The following is a 201-nucleotide window of genomic DNA, read 5'->3' on the forward strand; positions in this document are numbered from 1 at the left end:
AGAGTGAAACACCGTCCCAGCTGTTTCTTGGCGCTCATTCAGCCCCTTAGCCCATCAGGCCTTTGCATTAGTATCTGATTGACACGTCTGTGCAAAACAGCGTGAAATACACTCTGCCTTTTCTTGATCCCTGTAGCTGCTAAAATACAGGAAAAGCAGATAATTCTCTTAAGCCACCAATCTGTCTGTTGTATCAAACAC

The sequence above is a fragment of the Pteropus alecto genome, unplaced genomic scaffold (assembly GCF_000325575.1).
Source record: "Pteropus alecto unplaced genomic scaffold, ASM32557v1 scaffold195, whole genome shotgun sequence".
NCBI classification, from domain to species: Eukaryota; Metazoa; Chordata; class Mammalia; order Chiroptera; family Pteropodidae; genus Pteropus; species Pteropus alecto.